This window comes from Caretta caretta, chromosome 6 (assembly GCF_965140235.1).
Source record: "Caretta caretta isolate rCarCar2 chromosome 6, rCarCar1.hap1, whole genome shotgun sequence".
NCBI classification, from domain to species: Eukaryota; Metazoa; Chordata; order Testudines; family Cheloniidae; genus Caretta; species Caretta caretta.
In genome coordinates this window covers 83,055,060-83,080,509 of record NC_134211.1, presented here as the reverse complement: position 1 = coordinate 83,080,509, position 25,450 = coordinate 83,055,060, and the positions used below count along the sequence as shown (strand labels likewise).

The 25,450-nt window shown below is 38.9% G+C and overlaps 1 protein-coding gene and 1 long non-coding RNA gene across 3 annotated transcripts in view; one reads left to right on the top strand and one right to left on the bottom strand.

The window, feature by feature from the left end:
• Positions 1-25,450, top strand: part of LOC142072554 (uncharacterized) — a 92,125-nt gene that overhangs the window by 51,696 nt on the left and 14,979 nt on the right. The window lies entirely within an intron of this gene.
• Positions 16,914-25,450, bottom strand: part of AKAP6 (A-kinase anchoring protein 6) — a 401,935-nt gene continuing 393,398 nt past the window's right edge. For both annotated transcript variants that reach the window (XM_048854030.2, XM_048854032.2), the window contains exon 14: positions 16,914-17,887. The gene's annotated coding sequence lies outside the window, so the exon portion shown is untranslated. The remainder of the gene's footprint in view (positions 17,888-25,450) is intronic.

The following is a 25,450-nucleotide window of genomic DNA, read 5'->3' as shown; positions in this document are numbered from 1 at the left end:
TTCATGGTCCATTTTATTCCTTTTGTGGTATCATCCATTTTTTTCTAGGCATGTGTTATTTTTTGCACATACTTTGAGACACTTAGGATTGACGAGATCATTAATACAATGCCATTATGTCCAGACTGCTCTGTCAACATACTTTAGTCCTAACCTATAGTATACCACAACCATTTTAACAATAGCCTTCTCTGAGCAGAGGCATCCTAGCTATACCTAGCTTTGTGAGGTAGATAAATGCTTTCCAGGAACTATCCTGGAATCACAAAACTAATTTAAATTCTGACCTCTGATATTCGAAAACCTATTGGTGAAAGGCTAGTGCACTTAACCATAGTATTATCTACCTTTCTCCAATGTAAATTATTAAAGCTAAATCAGAGAAATGTGGCAAGATACACAATTAGCTGTTGGAATAACATCTGGATTATGAATGATATAGCAAGCACAAGAAAAAGGTAATAATTGTCATAGAGCATCATTAAGTTTTATACACTGACTGAAGCTGGGAGCATGATGCAGGCAAGCAGAGAAGAGGATGCTGGACTGTAATCCTGTTCTGTGTTTCTTCACAGAATAAAACTTGTTCCTGGTGGTTTGTCTGAGTGGGTCTGGCCTGAGGTTAATACACACTGACACACAACACAGAGTGCACAGAGGAGCCTCAGGCCCAGTTTCCCAAAGCTGTGCAAAAAGTCACGAGGCAGACTTTCCCTATCTTGAACAACCTCATACTAGGCCAGTGAACAGAAGGGGGGCAACAAACAGATTATCTTTGATTTTAAAAATTAATAATTTGCAGGGGAAATTAGACAATATTTGCAAGGAGATTATTCATATTAATCTTTTGGATGATCTGTGGTGAAGGACAAAAGTTCCTAACACCTCTTGGGACAGGAGATTGACTTCAACCAAGTACTGACATTGATCTACCCCTCTCTTTGCATCCCTTGTGACAATCAGGGTCCAGACACCCCAAAAGGAAAAGAGGGGGTCTGAACTCTAAAAGAGAAGCACCAATATTTTTACCTTTGAGTCTATGATTCTTGTATTGAATAAAATTTGTTTATTTTTACCTCAAGCAGGTCTCTATTGCATAAACCGTGTGGCGTGTGTGGCAAAGTGAACTGATAATTGGGGGCACGTTTCACATCTTTGGGTGAAATGAACCAGAGGGAAACAGTCTGAGTGTCTGGTAGTTTAGAACTCAGGGAGATGAATCTGGTGGGGCTCAGGACCAAAGGGGATTGTTGATGTCACCCTGCAAGCAGTAACTGGGTTGGTGGAAGCCAGGGTGGGACCTTGTCCTTGTAGGCTGGCTACTGGTGTCAGAGCACTGAACCATAGCAGCCTAGCATTAAGACAAACAAAGTTACAAAACAGGCAGTGACAGAACCCCTTAATGGTCTGTGTTATCCCCAAAATGTTACACCCTCCACTAGTTCATATCAAACATAAACTGCTTGTGTTCACTTTCAAGGCTCTTCATGGCCTATCCCCACCCAACCTACCTTCTCTATTGACAGGTCCAAAATCAGCCCAATGAGGCCAGCCCCTGTTGCCCAGTTGTTAAATTTTCAAACACCTTCTTGCTTTCTCCCATGCCGCTGAACAGCCGTAAAGCCATTTTACTGTTCAAATCCCCCCTCAGAACTCTCATTTGCTGTGATGCCTCCAACATCTTAATGACTGTAGGCTACTGGTGTGCTCAGACCACAGCCTAGCATGCTAATCAGTATTGTTTCATTGTTTCCTTGTACTCCCCCATCAGGCTGTTTGTATCCATCTGGTGTCTTTTGTCTTATACTTAAAATATAAACTTTGTGGGGTAGCGACTGTCTTTTTGTTCTGCGTTTGTACAGCACCTAACACAATAGGATCTGGTTCCAGGACTAAGGCTCCTAGGCAATATGATAATACACATAAATAATACAAATAACTGCACCTCCTGAAAGAAGGTGTACCTGAACCCGTTTAATTTCTAAGGCATGCAGGAATTTTCATCGCTTAGTTTTTTGGTTTAAAACCCTTATTCCAACTGCTAAATTGTATATTAGCCATGGGAATAAGCATTAATCTGCTTAGATTCCAATAATGTGTCTCCCCAGGCACCCGGTGATGGCAAGTTTAGCCAAGTAGCTTGAGGGAATATATAAACGGAATTGTTCCACATGTTAAACAAACATTGGTGACTGACAGGAAAACATAAATCAAAGTCATAACGAAAATAACCATAGGATCCTATGCTAAGCCATTTCTAGGATAGTAAGTTTGTGGCAGTGCACAGAATCCAGTTTCAAGCTAAATAACCTCGTCCATTATTGTCATGTTCTTCTCCTTTCTCATCCTGACTTCCTTTTGACTCAGTTATTTTATTATTTAGATAACTTTGGGCTGATTGGCTATAGTCTGAGCCCCCTCAAGAGTAGGGGAGATTTATCAGGCGACGTGTAGTCCTTTACCCCTGTCTCAGAGTGGGTTAATGCAGATTTATGAATATGTAGTTTTAGGTATTTTTTCTGTGATAACATGGGCTGTTTTATCTGATATTTCCAGTTTTAAGACACACATCTCTGTTACCTCCGAGTAGAATTTTTTCCTTTGCCCCCTTGATCTTGAAAAATTAGATCACAGCTTATTTTTTAGGTCACAGCAGTGAAGTAGCAAAATCAGCATCTACTTTACATTGTGCCTTACAGTAATCCTTTTTTTATTCCATGATCTTGATTTTTTAATCAGAGTTGAGAAGAAAGTGTGGATTTTATGCACTCACTATTTATAAAAAGAAAGCACATTACTTTAAGTCACAGATAACATATCATGTCAGCGTATGATATCCTGAAGACTTTGGTTATGTCCCAAAAAGAACAATTATGAGTTCATTATTTATTTCAAATTCAGCAAGAGTGATTATTTTAGAGCTAGTATTTTTTTAGCCTATTTTGCCCACTTTTAAAAATAAGTAATAGTTTAAAACCACACTTAGATCCTTCTCAGATTTGCTATAAACTGTTGCAATGTCCTCTGGATTCTGAATATATATTAAAATAGTCATGGTACATACAAGATCCTACAATATTTTTACTCAAGTACCGTGGGGCCAGCTAGCCAGCCGATGAAACAAAGGTTAGGTAACAAACCCCTGTTCCCAGAGATGTGGTGACACCTTCAATAGGGCTGATGACAGTAACAAAATAGGTAAGACAAAGCCATATCAGCCTGTATTCCATAAGAAAGACAGTGAGGAGGGGAAGCATAGTGCCTAGCATAATGGGGCCATGTTCCGTGACTGGGGCTACTAGGAACTGCGGTAATACAAATAAATAATACTGATTAAAAAACTGAGAGAAAACAAATGTTATGTAAAGTTTCTAAGAAGGGTTTAAAATGTAAAATTACTGGTACTTGAAACTGTCCTTTTAATTATTCTATTCTCTTAATTATGCTTTTACAAGTCTCTTATGAAAGAGAGAGAGAGAATGGAACTTAACTCTTCCTGGAAGTCTGGCAGAGGAGAGAAGAGCGTCCTTTTTCTTTGTAGCACCTCTTTGCTATAGAAATCTTATTGTTTCTTTTGCAAATCTTGAGAGAGGTCAAAAAAGAAGAACCAGTGTGACCCCTAGAAAACTGTCTCTTTCATCTCCCTTGCTCTGCAAAGGATATATTTCTTGTCTTGCAAATGGAGCCATTTGATAATCATTGCTCTCTGTATCTGGTTTAAGCTTCATCTTTGGTGCTAACAACTAGTGCACTTTTGACCTCCTTATGTTGCAGTAGAGGTACAGTGCCAAAAAAGGTCAAGGAACAACTTTTCCACAAAGATCAGTCTCTGAGTGACCCCAAAACTTGGATATTGGCCTTACTGGACTTGATTTTAAGATAATTCAGGGCTGTTCCAGAGAAAGCAAAGGCAGTCGTCTACTACTGCTTTACAGCCCACATACTGGTCCCTTATTTGGTGCACATTTCCCCCCAAGATTTCTCCAATTCGTTTATCTTTACCCCTTCAAGGATTTATATGTGAGCTCTTCCCTGTGGCTCTTTTTTTTTTTAAAGAAGAGGTTCCTTCTGTTCTCTGCAACAACGGGAGAGAGACAACGATTGGACTATTTGAAAAGGTATAGAAGCTGCACAAGTTACAGGATCACGAAAACATTCATCTTCTCAGAGTTTCCACATAAGTATATTAAATACAAAAGCGAACTGGTTGTTTTTAAACAACATTAAAAAGTCTACTTTGCACCACTAAAAATCAAGGATTTCAAGGTTAAGTCCTTTTATTTTACTCTGAATTTATATACTTGTAAAACACAAATTAACAACAGAATGTCAGTCAAATTAACATTTCAGGTTTTTGTCACTTTAAAATAATTTAAATTGTGTTTCATGGAAGACTTGAAATGTTCTATTATTCTAATTAAGACACTCTTCCATCATTTAAGATAGGGTTTTGACCTATGGGCATTTAATACTCTTTGCCAGTCAGCATTTTCTCTTGTTAAGTTTGTATACTGAGCTACATATTAGGCATTATTCAACAGCCCATATATCAGGTAAAACTCAGTGTGAGTTTGGCCTGTATAAGGACTGAAAGACTGGGCTCATTCATTATATGTAAATTGGTGGATTTATTATTTAATTGCTACCATTTCTTTGAAATAGCCCTTTTAAAATGCATATTGTGCTGATACTCTGTAGTTAAATTCTTAGAGTACTTTAGGTTAAATGTGATGACCTAGTTGCCATGTATATAGTTTTGCAGTCAGAGTACTACAAGCCCTAGTGAAATTTTAGATACTTAGCAATTCAGCATGAAGTATGTTTTTGACCTACATACATGATTGTGGTTTTAGGTACAAATCAATATATGGTTGCTTAAGTGGTGCAGCAATATTATATCCAGAGGATACACCTACCAGTGTTAAACATTCTATACATATTGGTGTATAACAATGTTTGTCTAAAATACTTGTGCATACCAGGTTTTCTACCTGTGTAAAACAATTCTGTAACAAATTCCAAAATAACCTATTCCATATATTTGTGCAACAATGGAATGGCACAACACATCAATAAACATTTCTAGTTTTTAAAACCTTAACATCATGGTCATTTAAAATTTTCTTTTCAAAACATCAAAAATAATCCACGGGTGCTGGAACAATTTGCTTAGTGGGGGTGCTGAGAGCCACGGAACCAAACCCGTATATAATGGAAACCATTTCAAGCAGCACTCCCAGCACCCTTAATTCCAGCACCTATGAAATAATTACATTATATTATGAAGTAATAATTTGCCCTTTTTGCATTGAATTATAGACAATTAATTCCTGTTTAAAATATATATAACTTCTAAAGAATTAAAGATTTGTTGTGAAGTAGATTTAGGCTAAGACCTGCTATTTAAAATTTAAGCTCAGAGCAAATTTCTGCATCAAAGCTAAAGTGTTAAAAAGTGTTTAAGAAATAATAACTAATGCTCAGCACTTGAATAGACCTTACCGTGTTCAAAGTGCTGAACAATTATTAACTAATCAAGAAATGTTAGCAGCCCCTGAACTATATCACTAATGGTTCTGCTATAGTAACAAAATGATCTTTAATCACCTTAAAAGATACGGTATATATCATAATGTTTAGGAATTTGGACTAAGACAAGGTGCGACTGATAGAAGATTATTTTTTATCTAGTCTTCACAGTTAAAATAGTACTTTCCCATCAATTTCTAAGCTTCATGTTAACATTTGCTGTGCAGAGATGCAATTATTTATTCCAACAAAACCTGTAATCTTGGTGCTCTTATGAGCCTGATTCTCCTCTCACACTGGTTTTACACTAATGTTATTCCACTGATTTCAGTGAAGATGCTCCTGGTTTACACTAGTGTGTAAGGCAGAGGAGAACCAGGCCCTTTTTTACAAAAAGGCTATTTGCATGAGTGCGTTTGAATTTTTAGTATTACAGTAATAAGTAGTATACAGTAGTACCTGTAATGTGGTCCACTTCTTGCTTCTCTCTCAAGTAACCAACTGGAGTGAAGAATTGTGTCCTCTACCAGTTGCTCTGGATGCTCCATCTTTATATATTATTACTCTCTGTAGGTTGTTCTGCATTGGCAAGATGTGAGATCTTGCTGGCCTTTCTGTCCCTCCCAATAGGACAAAGCTTTATTTGTTTACAGAAGCAGAGAGTATTTAGTAATCTTTTTCTTCATTCCAGTCTCTTCTGTACTGAAAACTCTTTTCCTGCTGTGCAAACTCAGTGGGAGTCCCCTGGCTGCTTTAGGATACAGCACTACTAGTAGAGGAAGTGGTAAGTGCTTTCTCTCGTAAGTGTGGTGGCAGACCCTCCTCCTGTAGCAGCAAATTTCCTTGTGTAATACAACTTTATTCACTGTGAAATTGCACTAAAACACTTGGTGGCTCTTTTTAAATGCAGACATCACAGTCTGTGTTTTAAATATATGTGTTTACAAATCTAGCAAGCTTTTAATGTGTAGTATGAAAATGTCTCTTCTTCTAAATGTTGTTTGGCTAAAGAGAGGCATTTTCCTATGACCATTCATAGGGGATAGGGCAGAGTTTGGTTTTAAGTAAATATGTGCTGACCCAAAACTGCAATCCTCTTCTTGCTGCAATTTGTGCATCAGGAACAGTAACACTAGGGCCACAAAAAGAGGTACTGGGAAATCACCTTCAGGTTTGATGTTCATTCACACACAGTTATTATCCATAGGTCACATTGGGAATAAAATGGAAGGTAGTGCCTTTTACCCAGATGCATAGTGCCCAAAAAGTATTATGTAATAACCCCCTTCCCCCCAGCTCTTTTAGATGCAATTACCTAATTAGTAGCCAAAAGTTACTGTGAGAAGGGCTTTTCTTAAAACACCTGTAAGCTTTACCCAAAAGGTTTTTCCTCAGCCAATGAGTACACCTTATACAATCTTCTCCAGGCACCAAATTACTCACTCCCTATCAAATGATACTTCCCTAGCACCTGCTCTTTGATTTCCTCTCCTCCTCAATAAAGGTTGTCAGCTGTAGTTCATCAGGTTTGCTAGACAGCTTATCCTGGGGCTTTAGCCATACATTTCTACCACAACACATACCTGCCCATACTCAACCCCAAGCTTTCCCCCCAGCTGCTCGATTGCCTCCAATGCAGGATCTGAACAGCCTGTCACAGGTACTATATATTACAAGCCCAATACCTCTAAAAATGTCAGATACAATTGCTTATTTTTAGACTTACTGGGGTGAAATCCCAGCTTCACTGGAGTTAATGGGTGTTCAATGAGGCCAGGATTTCACCCTTAGCTCTTTATTATTTTTAATTATGGATGGGGGATGGTAGAGGTGTGTGTGTGTGTGTGTGTGTGAGAGAGAGAGGGGGGGTGGTTAGGAACATTCTTTTGTAGTATCAAGATTAGGGATATTTCCAAAAGCACAACCTTTGTTCTCCTTCAGCTAATCTGATGGGCATATGATAAAATAATGTGTGGGTTTCACAGCTCAACTTAAACGTTACTCACCTCATATTTCCACTGGGTCCACTGTTAGGAAAATTGTACAGAGAACTTCTAAAAGGGTGATAATATGGGGACTGGGCAAGGGAAGATAAATGCTGTGACTCATTAGTGAAAATCCATAAGCTAGCCCTTGTTTCTGTAATGTAAAATGTGTTCTAGGCATTGTATGAAGATGTATAAGCATTGCTAGCAAGTCCAGCGATGGGTTATTGTAAGAGAAGGTTAAAATTGAGAGTAGTCAGTTTAATGTTAACTGTGGTTTGCATGTTCCTAAAAGGTTTGAAGTTCCAGAAAATAAATGCCCTGCTATACAATTTTTTGGAAGAGTGTATGATTGCACAAAACTTTCAAAGTACAATGAAAGTCTAAAAGAAATAAACTGACAATAATAATTATATCACCTCAAACATGTTGTTGTAAATTGTCATTATATCAGATGAGTTTGGTAACGGGTTTTCCATTTTGCACTTTATTTGACAAGGTGATTCATTGTTTAGTGCAGTTTAAGATGTCAGTCCTTCTGGAACGAATTGAGCTGAGCTGATGTGCATATGAGCACTCCTCCATCAAAGTATATGATTAAAGAAGGGTTATTCTTCTGAAATATTGTTACCCTACTTGCCTGGAATACGAGTGTTTTCTTTATTGAAATATAATTTATCACAGTTAGCTTCATCTAGGTAACCATATATATGTTACACATGGCATATGGGAAGCCTGTTACAGTTACCCACAGAATCATATTTTAGATAATTTCTTATACTTCAGCACAATAGCTTGTCAAGTAATTGGAATCATTTGTTTCTGACAGATCACATCTTTGTTTCTCAGAACATAAGTGTTAGTAAAAAAACAAAACCAAACAAGCCATAGGCATTACCCTATAATATCTTGTCCCTGACAGTGGCCTATTCCTGATGCTTCAGAGGAAGGCAAAACTTCTCCATCTGTGCTTTGGGCAAATGGTGCAAACCAGTAATGGGGAAGGGGGAGGCTGGGAAATTCCTTCTGGTCCTTCAAAAGGCAGCAGCTTTCTTCATGAAGGATGAAGTTTGCTTTCAATGGTCATTAGTTTGGACTAACCTGTTATCTTAGCACAACTGCCTATGCTATATTTAGATTCCTTTACAATCCCACCAAGGTATTGGATTCAGTAATTTCTTGTAGAAATGAAATTCAGCAGATTAATTATGTCACATAAAGTAGTACAGTATCTCCTTCCGTCAATTCTAAATTCACTACCAATCAATTTCAGTGAATGACTTAGAATTATGTGGCTGACAGGAAAGGAACAATAGCTCTGTCTTAACGAAACCATTCATTATTTTGCATACTATCACGTCTGTCATGTGATAAGATGATCTCAAATAGTTTTAGGTAGATGCTGTAGGTGTAGCTTAACTTTTTTTTCTCTCCCAAGTATATTACTCATATAATTGGGTCTTTGGGAAACTATTAATCTTCTGACAGCTGTTCTAAATACAATAATCCACTCGAACATTTAGCACCCAATTCTGCAAGCTGAGGAGCACTTCCTACACTTCCCTTCCATTCTTATTCCCAAGCACTACAGGGTAATGAATGTCACAGACATACCGATCCATACATTAAAATTTGACTTCATCGATAGTTGAGGATTAGAGCTGGGCAAATAATTGCTATTTTTTGTTTGTTTTCAACAAAAAATCCCCAAAATTGTTTTGAATTTAATTAAACATTTTATTTCACCTGAAATGAAATGTTTAATTTCATTTTCAGGTGCTTACCCTCTTAAAAAAAAATGAACGTACCTAAATTTTGAAACCAAATGCTTTGATTGTTTTGGGAAAATTCCCCTCCCCTTTTTTTTCATTGAAACTATTCACCACTTTTGACCCAAATTCAGCCATAGTTTGAGTTCATCCAAAACTGTATTTTTAATGATTAAACTATTTGTCCAAAATTTTTGCCCAGTGTGTTGAAGATGGTTATTGAAAACACTTTTACCCTTCTGAACAAAATCAGACACCCTTCCCAGAAAGAAGTAACCTCCCCTTCATCACCCTGCACTTACTGCAATAAAATGTGAATTAGATGACAATAATGCCATAGATTGATACATTTAGCAAACTGAAGATCTTACTCAGAAAAAATGTGTATTCATTAATAGCATTATTTTCACATATTACAATAACAGGTTTTGCATGAGAGCTCAATCGGTTTCAACACAGTGGAAGTTTCTACCATGCTCCAAATATTTTTATAAGAGACAATGCCCATCAGCCACCTATGAAGCTCCTCCCACTGTGCCTGCCTCTTCGTTTTTATTCTGTCATCAGCAGCATGGCATTGCTTTGCTGGGCAAGGCTGGCATATAGATCTAAATTCTCTCCTAGTCTGCCTGGCACAGTTGTAGCCATTGAATGTGTAGCCAGTGTGCATCTCTCACCTTTACCTCCTGGATCCCTTACTGTTCCTTCTCCCTCAGTGCCTGCTAGTTGCTGTACCATAGTACCGAGGCCACATGATTCTTTTAGTTATTATTTTAAAATGTAAGTATTAATTCCTACCTTTGGTTATAAAGCACACGAGAAAGAAAAAGGGCAGAACACAAATGCTTAGCTCAGTGGTGCTGTGGGCATCTTGTTTTAGTTAATCTGGTCCCCCAAAAGATTTTAAAAATGGAAGTGAAAAACTTCAGGGGCAGATCTGGTACATATTTATATTCCAACCTATGGCATGAAACAGAGAGGAAGATTTTTATGTATCATTATATTAGCATATGAATACGGAGAGTTATGTGCATGGGGGAAAAAAACCTATGAGTGGATTTCTCTTTACAAAATAATGCCAAAAGCAGCACTGATCAATTGTAACTGGCATGGACACTCAGTGACCTAGTGGAGCCAAGAGTCATGCTTTGATTTTTGCCACAATTTTAGCAATCAAAAATAAATATCTAGTCTGTTTGCCACTTTAAAAAAAGAAGAGGCTCCACTTTGAGGTAAATAAATAAACAAAAAACCCCAACCCCGCTTCCCTCACAAAAAAAATCTATCATACATTGAGAATTAGAGCTGTCTAGCATCACTGAGTCAATATAAATAACAGTCAGTAAATGGGACCATCATAATTCTACAAAGCTTAGAGCATCTTTGATTAAACCATTGGATGGGGACTATAAGAATTTATAGAGTGATTTCTTGATGTGGTGAGGTTTTTTTTCCTTTGGTTGGTTTTGGTTTTTTGGGGAGGGGGTGGAGGTGGGATTGTGCCTGGTAGCGTAAGATAATAAAAATCAGAGGATGAGAAACCTATCTGGTACAGTTTCAATTCCAAGCATGTCAGAAATGCTGAAGTTGAATTTGGTCAAAGTTTGGCCTCCTGTTCCTTCTGGAGACACCACACAATACATGTCCTCCAGAGGGGCATCTTGCAATAGGGCTTTTGAGTCAGGACATGTGAGCTACAAGTTTACAGTTTCCCAAGCAATGGCAATAACATCACCACTCCACCTCAGAGAACAGCATGTTATTCCTAGTGGCATTAATCCCTACGAGGAGGGGGTACCATTGGCTAGAATGTGGGAATGCAATAATATCACCCTACAGAGTCTTGTTTTAATAGAAGGTATTGACACTGTAAATGAGCATCAGGAATGATTTACACTTTTGAGATGTAGCTTGAAATCCTGTTGAACTACGTCCCTTCCTCATAATGCTCTTTGAGAAAACTATCTTGTGAAATGTGTTAAATCTTACATGTGCCCCTCCATACCCCACCCATAATGACACGTTTTGAGAATTCTGATTGCAACACTATAGTTCGTTGAGTCTTGTTTTGCTCTTAAAATGCAGATTTAGTCTCTTGGTTTTGTATGAAAAATATAGCATATTCTTCCCACATGTATAGCATGTACACCTTGAGTACGGAATTATATTTCTGAGAATTTACAAGTAAACCTTTTGTTTGAGTTAAAATTAATATAAGAACTAGATTCTTTTAAGAAATGTATCATATGTGTCAGTATTGTCTTATTCCTAAATGATCTTGTCAGACTCTTCAAATTTCACCATAGCTAACATGAATTGCAATATTGTGCATAGGTTAATTTGAAGAAATTAGATTATAATTCATCTAATGATTGTTGTGTCTAATTGCTAGGGCCCTAAAGACAAGGTCAGGTTAATGGCTCAAATAACTCAAGTGACAATTGTGACATCAGTGGTAACAACCAATCAGCACCATTCCTCTACAGATAGTGGGTGGGTGAGGTTCTGTGGCCTGCAGTGTGCTGGAGGTCAGACTAGATGATCAGGCCTTCGAGTCTATGAGCTAATTTGCATGGAACATTTTTTTGGGTGTAATGACTTAGTGGTATGAAGGAGACTGGACAGTTCTCCCTGGTAAATCACTGGACTCAAACTGTCACTGTTAATGAAAGATTCCAGGCCACATACTAGCTTGGTCATCAGTGCTTGAAAGGCTTCCCATTGTACTGTTGGCTTGGCTCCACGGCACTGCTAGCGGAATTTACCAGCATAGAGGGAGCCCTTAAAGGGCAAAGACTTTGGGACTCAAGGACTGGACTTTGCTCGCATCCCTTCACATAGGGCTGATCTCACTAATACAGCACAGCTCAATAATTCAATAATACAGCTCAATAATTCAACTCCATATTTAGGACTGAAGTCATCAGTACACTTCGGCTGCTTTAGTTTACTGTGATCTGACCTCAAAAGTAAAATGTTAAAAAATGTTTTAAGGCTGATACTACATATGAAAGTAGCGCTCAATGGAGGAAGCAGTGGACTGACAATGATTAATTAAATAAGATGGCTACATATCATCATTATAAATAGTGCATGGTAGCATTCTCTTTTGGTTTGGTCTTTTTTAGGGTTCATTTTTAATCATTTAAAAAACCTAAATTCCAAGCCAACTCCCCCACCATGTTAAAAATTAGTCAAGGTTGAGAATATGTATCAGTATTTTAAAGATTTTTTAAAAATTAGATGGATATTTCATATTAAACCAAAATTAACATTAGAAACCCAGGAAATTCAGAGTTAAGGTTACACATAAAAGAAATCCAAAGACGTTAATGTATGGAAATGTACAGTTAAGGCAATGTACAGTACACTAAGGAAATGTACAGTTAAGGCAACCAAACAACCTTAATTCTACCCTGTGGAGATGCCATGGGGGTAGGGAGTGGGGAATTGCATATGCTGTTAAAAATCAGTCTAATCTAAGACCATAAACACTCAAATGCCCTAATTATAAAGTTACAGTTATTATATGGCATCACTAAAGGGCAAAGTTAAGGTTATTTGTGTGCTTTAAATGTACTTTTCCATACCTTAACATATTTGGATTTCTTTTAAATATGACCTTAACTTGGAATTTCCTGACGTTCTAATGCTTATTTTTGGGATAATTACAACATCCCTCTAATGTTTTCACCCTTAAATTAACGATACATACTCTTAACCTTAACTCCATCAAAACAGGGGTTTTTTTGTCTGGGAATAAATTAATACTTTCCATTTTATAAGAATTTACATTTTCAAAGCATTGTACGAACAATAACTAATCCCATGCATGATGCAATTTGGTGCATAGTAGATTTATGATCTGCTCCTTTAAAATGTTTTATTGAATCAGAGATGAATAGATGCATTCTGAACAAATAATTAATGGTTATATGACAAATGTGAGCAACTGGTGTTGATAGAGTGAGCCCAAGAAGTTAGATACACTGCTCTGGAGGCAATAGATCAGTTGCCACCAATTGTACAAAACCCCTTTTAAAGAAATACTATTATTAGGAATAATTTTGTAGAAACTTGTCCAGACCTGGGGAATAATAAGCCCTTGGCACTCAGACGTCTCCAGTACAATTCTTGATACCTTAAATCAAGACTGGATGCCTTTCTAGAAGATAAGCTTTAGTCAAACACAAGTTATTGGGCTCATTGCAGGAGTAACTGGGTGAAATTCCTTGGGCTGTGCTATACAGGAGGTCAGACTAGATGATCAGATTGTCTCTGTCTAGCCTTGACATCTATTAATCTACTCCTGTCCATCATTCTGAAGGAAAAAGATTGAGGCACAATCCAAATGAAAGTGTCTGCACATTTTCGTTTACTGTGAAACAAACAACGGGAACAGTGTTGTGAACATTTATACTACTATGTGAGATTTGTAAAGTAGAGTTAGTAGGAAAAAGTCTGTCCTCTTTTACAGTCTAACACTAAGGACTTCAGTGGAGATTTGAATTAAGTGTCAATCAGGGCCATCGATTAAGGACTGTGGAATAGGTATGCACTCAGTTCTTAATGGTATATGTGCAGGTAACTTTGAGCAGGCGGTTGGACTAGATGACCTCCTGAGGTCCCTTCCAACCCTGATATTCTATGAACTCCCAGGCACAGGGATGGAAGCCTATCCCTATCTTAGTGCGTAATAGTACAATATAGAGTATGTGTGCTGCTTATAACCTTGACAGTATTTTGAAAGTTTAGATTAGTAGTTTGTGGGGACTACTTTTCATGACTTTCCAGGTTTGTGAGGCTTTTTATTTTCTGACACAGGCATTTCATAATTTTCAATATATGGACTAGATTAAACATGTGTATCACATCAAGGTCTACGTCATCAGTGTGAATTTAATGTTGAAAATTCAAACAGCATTTGAGGGTCCAGATTCTGGCTCTCTGAGTACATGCACCTCTATATGAGGAAAACTATGGTTAGCAGTAGAAGCACAGAGTGGAGTTTGCCACCTGGATTCTTCATCCTATAAAAAGACACTATTCCACATGGCCTTCTTTGACTTATCTGACAGAAAGGCACAACATCATGTGACCAGTGGGGTCAGGGATATGATGCAAAGTTTATGTCCACGTGTATGTATATACAGCTGCTCTGATAGAGCACATCTTCTTAGTGGTGCCATTCATTCTCTCTGCATAAAGCCAGACTATTCAGACTCTAGGCAGGTGGAATGTGAGGTGCTTAAGGAGACAAAATCCAAGTTGCAGGGCATGAGCTGCTGGGCTGCCTCCTCACTACCCGCAGAAGCTATTCCAGCCTCTGAGTTGGAATAGCAGAGCTGGTTCTGCGGACATATACATTTGTGGCTCTTCCCTTGGCCTTCCCCTGTTGCGGCCTTTCTTATAGTTTATGTGCAGACAGTCTTCGGACCCTTTCTTCAACGTATGGAGAGTGCATAGGCAAAAACTCCATGCACCCCCTTAAGTGGGCCAACGGATTTGTGCAAGTCTCCTGCACCATAGGTGATTTTTACCCAATAGAAATAGAATGTGAGGGGGCTGTGTATGGGTTGGTGTTAGACAGGATACGAGCTATATTAATGCCACTTTTGCTACTCTTTCACGGAGCAGGCATTATAACTGTTTCCAACCGCTAGACATAATTTGGCTCTAAGCATATGGCTTTTATATGACATGAGTGAATGCTGTATCAGGGATGCCAGAGATTTGTTTTCTTTCAGAAATCAATTTATATTGACATCAAAATCCAATATGCTCTCTGTGAGAAGAAAAATAAGAAAATATAGAGCTTATAACCATGCTAGTGAAGAATATTTGATAATGAATGGCCTTGAATCACAGTTATAAAAATGATACTGTACTTTGTCTCCTGAGATCAAATAATATAGTTCTTCAAACACTAGTTAAGTGAAGGTGTTCTCCACCTCTCAGGATTGAGCCACATAGCCTTACAGTTTGTTGGCTGAGCTGACAGACATGAAAAGCCTCTAACTTACGAGTTCTGTTCTCATCATGGGAGGGATAGCTCAGTGGTTTGAGCATTGGCCTGCTAAACCCAGGGTTGTAAGTTCAATCCTTGAGGAGGCTATTTAGGGATCTGGGGCAAAAATTGGGGGATTGGTCCTGCTTTGAGCAGGGGGTTGGACTAGATGACCTCCTGAGGTCCCTTCCAACCCTGGAATTCTATGATTCTATGATTCTATATGATTGCAGTCAAACTGAGTTAGCTTAAAAACAAAGTGCTAAGACAGACCAAGATATATTTCAAAACTCCTTTCCCATGTAAAAATTAACCATGATAAATCACTAAAAATTCCTAATTTTAATTAAAAAAATAGACTGGCTAAACTCTGTGTGATTTTTATGAGAAATTGCACCTAGAAATTATTTGGCATTTTCCAATATTCTGTAAAGAGTGATTCAGACCTTCAGTGTGGCTTGGGTTTAACTTAAACACAATTCTGGACTTAACAGTGAGAATATGCAAGTGGAGAACACGTCATAGATTCAAAAAGGCAATTGCAAGGAATTTTTCTCAAATTTTTAAGGGCTTCATTCTCATCTACACTAAGGCTCTTTTACATCTACACTAAGGCTCTTTTACATTGCTTTGGCCTTTTAAAGGGGACTTAGTGGAGATAAGAGTCAGGACCTACATGTTTTTCTCACCATTATAAGTGAAAATATGCCTTTGGTAGCTTAAAACAGGAAAGTTTTCTTACCAGTTCCTCCACTATTCCATGGATATGCCAATGAGATATTTTAGGTCGTCTTCTAGATTCTGGCTAGGCCACTAGCATTTTATTTAACTGATTGATTGGATTGATTGATTTTATTAAGAAAACCAATATTATTTTAAATATTTGTTTAAAATAATCCCCCATGTACATAATAGAAAGTATATGTATTTAAACAGATAAAATAGAAATTAGCAGGCCCAGTTTCTGGCCTATTAAATGTAGCCTCCATTTACAAGAGAGATTTTTAGAAAAGAGTCATTTTTGCAGAGATACTAGATAGAGCTTTCAGCATTGTTTCAGCCACCCAATATAGTTTTAGAACAAGATAAAAACATTTAAAATGTACATAATCTAAATCATTCAAACAGCCTAACTGTAAAAGTGCTTATCTAAATATATACAAAGCTCATTCAATGGGACTATGTAAATGAATGAAATTTTAAGAGACAGAAAGTGTCCTAACATCCAACATCAAACTGTTAATAATAAAGAAATAAAGGTTTAAGATATGTATACTTGTCCTCTGGGAACTGGTGTTGCAGTTTACTAGATTAATCTTTCTGAATATTTGCATTTCCATGTGTGACGAGAAAGATTTTTGAAACTCCTTAGTCTGCATGACCTTTACTTTGGAGCCATGTAGCCCAAACCTCTTAACTGATATGGAAACTCTAGACTCTACGAAATATTGCAAACAATACCTTTTCTGTATTTTGATGCAGTATTTTTTCTTTGAACGTGGGTAAAACAGATAACCAATTTTGCTTTTTTTCCCCAATAAACGATGTTTATTATGCCAATTCTAATTATCATGCAATCTAATGGTTTTAAGGCTTATATGTTCAACATCACTGGACATCACAAACATGAAAGCATTTTATACTGTCATTATACATCAATGTTTGTACTTGGTTATACATATATACAGAAATTATTCACATATCTTAACCTTGCTATTTCCTCCTTTGAAACCAACATAATTTTACTCTGAAAGCAGCTTTTTAATAAATGGTATAAGAAATACAGCAAGGCACACTTTTTTAAAAAACTTTTTTCCCTTTACCACCTCAAGAAGCATAAAACCCCAAAATGTTGTACTTAATTCAGTAGAATGTCAACAGTTCCTAATATACAACACCATGTAGCTGTTTCTTGAAGTGTTGCATAGATTAAATTTTAAAATGAAATAAATGGCATTGATTTTAATTGCTTAACTTTTAGATGTATTGAATTAGGAGGACTAATGACTTTTTCTTTTGCTGCAATCAAATAAAATTGTAATTTTAAACACAAACTAGTTTCAACAAACATATGCATTATACATATATATATTTTATATGCATTATACATATATATTAAATTTGATACATGAAATAAGAGAGTACTGACCGGTACAGCTCTGTAAAGATGAATCAGACTGATCATGATGAATTTGTGGAATTGCAAAACTTTAAAGAATGTAACGGGTGATAAGTACTACAGAAAGAAAAGGAGGACTTGTGGCACCTTAGAGACGAACAAATTTATTTGAGCATAAACTTTCGTGAGCTACAGCTCACTTACTACAGAAGCATTCAGTTTAGGAAGGGTAGGTAGTTAGAGGTAGCTTGGGAGGGGAATCCACATGAAAGCAAATGGCTTTGCTATACTACAAAATGATTACTGAATTAGGACCAGCATATGTAGGCTGATCAGAAAACAAACATGGACAAATCACATTTGGAAAGAAAATTTATCTTGGGAGTCAGTGTAACGAGAGGCAGTGAATGATGCAATGGCATTGGAGGTCATCCCAGGGTTAACAGGATGAACCTGCACCTGAACAGCAGCCAAGTTTCTAAAAGGAAATGAAAAAAAAGAAGTGAAAGTATGTTACATAAAATACAGTTTTGTGCAAAACACAAGCTCTTCCAGAACAACTGAAGATAGCCATTATACAATTACATGCCAAAGCCTTTAAATGCACTGGCACACAGTGTGTGAACAATGATTTTTAAATGCCTAAGTTTAAGTTAGAGTAAAAAATGTCTTTGTATTGATTGCAGAAAACTCATTGATTTTTGTAAGGACGTCGTTTCAAAACAAACAAGGGAAATCATCAAGTCTGACCTTTTCCCTGGATCCTGTCCTTATACTTACCTGTGAACTTACCTTCAGCACACTCAAAGGTGCTCCGATCAATAACAAAATATGGATCTGCCACAGCCAAACAACAAAAAGGGATACACAGTATTTAACTGAGACACATAATTTATGTATGTCTATACAATGACATTTTAATATAAAAGGCAAAGAGGGGTATCACAGAACTATTTGGACATTTCTGGCACCAGTAATGAGTTACATTTTCATACTATGGAATTTATCCAGCTTGGAGTTTAGGGTTAAACTATTCATCAAAGAGCAGAGGCTTATGATGAGGATTATGTCGGAATAACAGCTAAAAGATTAGTGCAAAGTACATCTCTTAGGCATTTCCTAGGAGGCACTCCAGACATGCATTATATGCCTTCCAAATTAAGTAGAAATATCTGGATCTATCCAGTTACCTTCTCCTTTGATCTTATTTGCTGTAACTGACCTCTCTATTTTTATAGAAAAAGTACATTACATGAAAATAGTGAAAAGTGCAACAGTATGTTTAGAAATCAGTGCAAAACCAACATGCATAATAATGAAGATATCACATTTGCTCTTTAAAAACTTTGGCATGGGTTTTAATCAGATCTATAGTAAGAAAAGTCTCCCTGTTGGACAGTACCTGTTTTCCAAAATCAAAACATCCACAGATGATAATATAAAGTAGCTATTTCTACCATCTAGGTATTATTAAGTTTTTAAATAAGTCCTCCGGTGGAATCTTCTGCTATACTGAAATAACGTTTCATGACTATGTTGTAAACAAAGGTAAAGAAGCACTGTTGTTTCCAGTGCCCTATTAAATCTGCAAAGACAAACGGTCAGAAAAGGCTTAGTTAATTCCTGCAGCCTAATTTTTTTATATTTAAATTATTATAGGTTAGTGTCTGTATTCCACAGGCCTTGAATACTGTTTTTTTCATAGAATTACATAACTACTAATACTTTGCATTTAGATATCACATTCTATCCGTGGATCTCAAAACAGTTTTTGGTAAATGATTTAAGCCTCAGAACTCCCCCCCTTCAATTATTATCCCTGGTATTTCATTGTTAAAGAAACTGAGGCAGAAAGAGATTGAGTGATCTGCTCAAGGCCATACAAAAAGTCCATGGCAGAGCTTGGAATAGCAGCCAGATTGTCTGACTAGCAATCTTGTGCTTTAGTCACAGGATCATCCTTTCCCTCTAGGTTCCTCCTGGCTACAATCAGTTGCAGGATATTTTAACTCCTGCTGCAGGATTGTGGGATAAAACCAGTTCATTTTTCTTAAGACCAAGTAATAATTTTTTTTCCAATGTATGTGAAATTTAAATTGTATGTTCTATATAAAAGGAAGGAAATATTTTTTCTGACTTACGTGTGACCATAACAGATCGCACACAGAAATCTAATGCATTTTCCAGAAAAGACTCTAGGAACATCACATAAGGTCCTGTAATGGATTGATCCCTGCACACCCTGAATATATGACTACGAATCCTGATTCCATTGGTGAGTCATGGGTCATAGTGACAGCAAAAGATTGCATGATCTTATATGCAGGAAGGCTGTTCTTTCAAGCTGTCACCTCCTTGAGAAACAAAATCAGTATCGCTTTCTGAGCACCTCTGCTGTATATTGGCTTATATAGTAGAATAATCAGTTCTGATAGAAGTATTTTTGAAGCTGGTTATAGAATTGCTGTTACTTTCCCTTAATGGTCAGTTTTACAGCAAACTGATAAAGAACAAGATTGCAATTTAGATACATTTGGTAGAAAATATATGTTCTCCACTGTAGCTTTTATCCTCTTCTACAACCAAGGCAAACATAGCCCTGAAAGAAGATAAAATTAGCCAAGCTACATTAGTAAGTAGGCCTTTTGTCAGCTTTGCATTCTGAGTATATTTTTAGAGTTTAGAGTTTATAGATTATTTTTCTGTTAGTATTGCAGCTACACTTGGAATTACACATTTTAATGAGCTTACAGCACAGGTGCTACAGGAAAAAAATAATGGTGTTTGCCATTTATCTTTCAAATTAAATAATGTGTTTTTAAATAGTAACTTTTTTCATAATATACTTATGGGAACAACATTTATCTGTCACATTTTAAAAGATGTATTAGTAATAAATGTAAATTACCTTTAGAAAATCAGTAATTAGGCTCATCAAAAAATAAACAATCTGCCACCAAAAAGATAATCTTTAGCATAGTTAAGTATAATAACTGTTATTTGAATAAGTTAACAAATTAGGGTAGATTGCTTCTGTAATTCATTCCCCGGGAATTCAGACTTCAGTGAAACACAGATCTCCTATGTGGCAGCATGGATTTTCATCTTTTTACTTACTTGAGGTACATACCCAGCATTGCAGCTAGGCATAATAAAATCTATGTGTAATTTTAATAGAAACAATACTATATAACATCTAACAAACAATAAATAGTTTCTTAAATAAAGAGTGGCATGTAATAAAAAGGGCTTTTTATTATTTAAAAAAGCCTGTAACCTTAAGGCAAAATAAAAATTATGCTTTGACTCCATCAAACCATCATGTACATTCTCAGCATTTCCTTTCACTGCATTGCATGAGGGTGTATAAATATCTCTATTCTTTATACTCAATTCTGGTCCTCAGGCCTGATTAACTGTATGTTGCCATAACCTAGTATTAATGAAAACACAGCTTGCTACCATGTAAGTAACTGTAATGTCTGTAACAGTGGATGGCAAGTTTGTGCAGTGCTTTGAGATTCTCAGATGAAAAGCACTATTGAAGTGCAAAGTTATATTACTATCCTTATTAGTGAAAGAATGAGGGCAAGAAGAACAGGCCAGTCACCACACACTATGGTAATTCTGTTTCTCAGGTTAATATAATAATAAATAAGTGATGAAATCTAACACAAGATTAATTCAAATTTACTTTACATCTGCTGTATAAACTTACAAACTTGAGCCTTTTGTCCTCATCTCACTTTTCGTATAGATACTTCCATATATACATAGTCCTCAGAATATAGGCACTTGATCATATACTCTAATCCATCTCTTTTGTAATTTCCCAGTTGAATTTCAGCTGCTTCTCCAGTGATTTTGATGTGGATGGTGTAACTAAGCCAGTAGATGTGTATTAAGGTTTCATTTAAGTATGAGCTTAATTGGCAATTGTCAGGTCGTGAAGACCCAAAAACTGTTCAAGCATCTTTCCTCTGATGTCACTATTCCAATATAATGCAACATTATACACGCATACGTGCAAAGGAAAGTGTCAGGATAAAGATCACAGAATGACAGAAATATAGGGCTGAAAGGGACTAAGGCCTGGTCTACACTGCGAGTTTATGTCGGATTTAGCAGCATTAAATCCGAATTAACCCTGCACCCATCCACACAACGAAGCCATTTTTTCGACATAAAGGGCTCTTAAAACCAATTTCTGTATTCCTCCCCAACGAGGGGATTAGCGCTGAAATCAACATCGCCATTTCGAATTAGGGTTAGGTGGACGCAATTCGAAGGTATTTGCCTCCGGGAGCTATCCCACAGTGCACCATTGTGACCGCTCTGGACAGCACTCTGAACTCGGATGCACTGGCCAGGTGTACAGAAAAAGCCCCGGGAACTTTTGAATCTCATTTCCTGTTTGGCCAGGCGAGCTCATCAGCACAGGTGACCATGCAGAGCTCATCAGCACAGGTGACCATGCAGTCCCAGAATCAAAAACGAGCTCCAGCATGGACCGAACGGGAGGTACTGGATCTGATCGCTGTATGGGGAGAGGAATCCATGCTATCAGAACTACGTTCCAAAAGACGAAATGCCAAAACATTTCAAAAAATCTCAGAAGCCATGAGGGAAAGAAGCCGCCTCAGGGATGCAACACAGTGTCGCGTGAAACTTAAGGAGCTCAGACAAGTGTACCAGAAAACCAAAGAATCAAACTGACGCTCCAGGACAGAGCCCCGGACATGCCACTTCTACGCTGAACTGCATGCAATTCTAGGGGGGCCGCCATCACTACCTCACCCCGTCCGTGGACTCTGAGGATGAGATACTCTCCTCCATGGCTGAGGATTTTGCAGATGAGGAAGATGAGGAGGAGGATGAGCTTGGGGAGAGCACACAGCACACCGTTTTCCCCAACAGCCAGGATCTTTTTATCACCCTGACTGAAATACCCTCCCAACCCAATCAAGCCAGAGAAGGGACCTCTGGTGAGTGTACCTTTTAAAATATAATACATGTTATAAAAGCAAGCATTTTTTAATGATTAAGTAGCCCTGAGGACTTGGGATGCATTCGTGGCCAGTACTGCTACTAGAAAAGTCTGTTAATGTGTCTGGGGATGGAGCGGAAATCTTCCAGGGACATCTCCATGAAGCTCTCCTGGAGGTACACTAAAAGCCTTTGCAGAAGGTTTCTGGGGAGAGCAGCCTTATTCTGTCCTCTATGTTAGGACACTTTACCACGCCATGCTAGTAGCAAGTAATCTGGTACCATTGCATGACAAGGCCTGGCAGTGTACGGTCCCGGTGTTTGCTGGCATTCAAGCAACATCCGTTCTTTATCTCTCTGTGTTATCCTCAGGAGAGTGATATCGTTCATGGTAACATGGTTGAAATAGGGGAATTTTTATTAAGGGGACATTCAGAGGTGGCCGTTCCTACTGCGCTGTTTGCCTGTGGCTGAAAAGAAATCCTCCCCGCAGTTAGCCACACGGTGGGAGGGGGGGCCATTGGCACTGAGCTGTTCGCGTTTGGCTAGCAGGGATCTTCCCTGATACCAGCCACGCGGTGGGAGGAGGGGAAAAGCAATCATCCCAGAGAATTGGATGGGGGGAGAGGGTTAGTTTGGTTTCTGCTGCTGCTTGTTAACAGGAAAACTGCAGCAGTAAATGGCCAACTCAACGGGCTTTTCTTGGTATGGGAAAGGAGGGGGCTGCTGTTATGAAGGTTGCAGAAGCCGAAAGACTATGGCTTACCATGGCCGCCTGCAAGCCGAATTCTGTTGCCTGGCACTGCGTGTGCGATCTCTAACACCAAAGCCACAGGCACTCAATATAAGATGCAAAATGCGACCTTCTACCAAAATCTCATGTGCTATGTAATGTGAATAGTGTTGTTCACCGTGAAAGAGTGTAGCCATTGTTCTGTAAAATGTATCTTTTTCAATACTTCACTCTCTTTTTTTCCTCCAGCAGCTGCAAATGTTTCAAGCCTCCCTCCTCCATCCCAGAGGCTATCTCAGATAAGGCGGCAAAAAAAAAACACACGCATGATGACATGTTCTCTGAGCTCATGCAGTCGTCCGGCACTGACAGAGCTGTGTGGAGGGACACAATAGCAGAATGCAGGACGGTGGCAGATGAATGTGAGGAGAGGTAGTGGCAGGAAGATCAGAGGAGGCATGAGGAAACTCTGGGGATACTGTGGGATAAAACGGACATGCTCCGTCGTCTGGTGGAGGTTCATGAACGGCAACAGGATCATAGACTGCCGCTTCAGCCCCTGCTTAACTGCCCTCCCTCCTCCCCAAGTTCCATAGCTTCCCCACCCAGACGCCCAAGAACGCAGGGTGGGAGGCTCCGGGAACCCAACCACTCCACCCCAGTGGACAGCCCAAGCAACAGAAGGCTGGCATTCAACAAGTTTTAAAGTGGCCTTTTCCTTCCCTCCTACCCTCCTCCCACACCCCACCCGGGCTACCTTGTGAGTTATCTCCCTATTTTTATAATCAATTAATAAAGAATACATGTTTTTTTAAATGATAGTGACTTTATTTCCTTTGCAAGCAAGCTGTGATCAAAGGGGGGAGGGCGGGTGGCTTACAGGGAATTAGAGTCAACCAAGGGGGCCGGTTTTCATCAAGGAGAAACAAACAGAAGTGTCACACGGTACCCTGGCCAGCCATGAAACTGGTTTTCAAAGCTTCTCTGATGCGCACCGTTTCCTGCTGTGCTCTTCTAATCGCCCTGGTGTCTGGCTGCACGTATTCAGCAGCCAGGCGATTTGCATCAACCTCCCACCCCGCCATAAACGTCTCCCCCTTACTCTCACAGAGATTGTGGAGCGCACAGCAAGCAGCAATAACAATGGGAATATTGGTTTCACTGAGGTCTGAGCGAGTCAGTAAACTGTGCCAGCAACCCTTTAAACATCCAAATGCACATTCTACCACCATTCTGCACTTGCTCAGCCTATAGTTGAACAGTTCCTGACTACTGTCCAGGGTGCCTGTGTACGGCTTCATGAGCCAGGGCATTAAGGGGTACGCTGGGTACCCAAGGATAACTATAGGCATTTCAACATCCCCAACAGTTATTTTCTGGTCTGGGAAGTAAATCCCTTCCTGCAGCCGTTTAAACAGACCAGAGTTCCTGAAGACGCGAGCATCATGAACCTTTCCCGGCCATCCCACGTTGATGTTGGTGAAACGTCCCTTGTGATCCACCAGAGCTTGCAGCACTATCGAAAAGTACCCCTTGTGGTTTATGTACTCGCTGCCCTGGTGGTCCGGTCCCAAGATAGGGATATGGGTTCCGTCTATAGCCCCACCACAGTTAGGGAATCCCATTGCAGCAAAGCCATCTAGTATGACCCGCATATTTCCCAGAGTCACTACTCTTGATAGCAGATGGTCAGTGATTGCATGGGCTACTTGCATCACAGCAACCCCCACAGTAGATTTGCCCACTCCAAATTGATTCCCGACTGACCAGTAGCTGTCTGGTGTTGCAAGCTTCCACAGGGCTATTGCCACTCGCTTGTGAACTGTGAGGGCTGCTCTCATCTTGGTATTCTTGCGCTTCAGGGCAGGGGAAAGCAAGTCACAAAGTTTCATGAAAGTGCCCATACGCATGCAAAAGTTTCGGAGCCACTGGAAATCATCCCAGACCCGCAACACTATGCGGTCCCACCACTCTGTGCTTGTTTCCTGGGCCCAGAATCGGCGTTCCATGGCATGAGCCCGCCCCATTAACACCATGATCTCCAAATTGCGGGGGAATGCGGTTTTAGAGAAAAGTGTGTCCATGTCCTCATCACCGCGCTGCCATCACTTCCCCGCCTGGTTTTTCAGGTGCTGATTCTGCATACACTGCATGATAATGCGCGAGGTGTTTACAATGGTCATAATTGCAGGGGTGAGCTGAACGGGCTCCATGCTTGCTGTGCTATGGCGTCTGCTCCTGCTCGGGCAATCCAGGGAAAAGGGCGCGAAACGATTGTTTGCCGTTGCTCTGGCAGAGGGAGGGGCGACTGACAACCTGGTT